This window comes from Lycium ferocissimum, chromosome 6 (assembly GCF_029784015.1).
Source record: "Lycium ferocissimum isolate CSIRO_LF1 chromosome 6, AGI_CSIRO_Lferr_CH_V1, whole genome shotgun sequence".
Classification (NCBI taxonomy): Eukaryota; Viridiplantae; Streptophyta; class Magnoliopsida; order Solanales; family Solanaceae; genus Lycium; species Lycium ferocissimum.
The window spans coordinates 59,737,330-59,738,671 of NC_081347.1; positions in this window are offsets into that span (position 1 = coordinate 59,737,330).

Below are 1,342 nucleotides of genomic sequence, written 5' to 3' on the forward strand. Positions count from 1 at the left end.
GATGTGTGTGTGAGTGTGGATCGAGAGATTAAATGTGAATATGAGACGTACAATTGTGTGTCAGATGTTAGTAGTTTGATATTTTAGTACTTCATGAAACATATATATATATATATATATATATATATCATCTTTTGATTCCAACTTTACTTTTTAATAACCAGAAATTACTTGATCTTAAAAAAAAAAAAAAAAAAAAAAAAGACATGAGATACAAATAACATTACTTCATCTTCATGTATGTAATGTGTAAACACCAAATTTGAAGGAAAAGTGCAAATTCAAGCTGTAGAATAAATTTACCAAAAAATAAAGATAAAGACATAGCATTTCAATTGTCAAGTAAAATCCAGCAGAAAATCTGATACACTTAAGAAATAAAGAAAATGGTACCATATGTGATTCTTAATGTAAAATAAAATTTCCTCTATCATCATCAGTAATTACTTACTTTCATCATCTTTATTTCTAAAATATTTAATAACTATTGTGATTTGCCTGAAGTAGGTAATATTCCATCCAAGTACAATATATGGATGTAATATAAATGTTATTGTTTTTTTTTTATTTGAAAAAAAAAGCTAGTAATTCCGGCGGACGATATGTATGATTATTTCACTTTAGTAATCTGAGTACTGTCAGAAGGACTGTAACACCAATTAAACATTCCTTGGACCACTTTTCGTGAACAAAATGGTAATCAAGATTAACAAATTTTTGTGAGCTCAACACTAAATTAGGCAAAATAAAATCAAACATTGAATTAAGCCTTCCATAATACAAGTGCAACTAAAATGTATCGCACATGTTAGTTAATGTTAATATAACTTTGAAGTTATTTGACTAGTCAAAGCAAGTACATAAATGTATGGTATTGATGAATCAAAAAAATCACTCCAGGGACTTAGACATGATTTACCCAAAACAACAAATTTTATGAAAAAGGAACATGATAAACTACACCTTTTGAGCAATATATAAATATCTAACGAAATAATCAATTTAGTAAAAGGAATATTACCTGTAACAGTAAACAATATGTTCCTTTTGAGCATGAATATATACGTACTTGTGTTTGAAAATTCATAGGCCTATTCCACTACTAAAAAATCCTGATTTACCTACGGAATTTACCGAGGGACGTCCATCGGTAACCAGGATTTACCGAGGGACGCCATCAGTACTAGTCTTGTGGTAATTTGACCCTGGTAAATAATACCGAGGGACACTCTCGGCAAATACCGATGGAGACCCTCACACATCCCTCGTACTTCCCTTCCCTCACATTCATGCAAAATTAAATATACCGAGGGACGAACCCTCGGTACTTAAGAAATATATA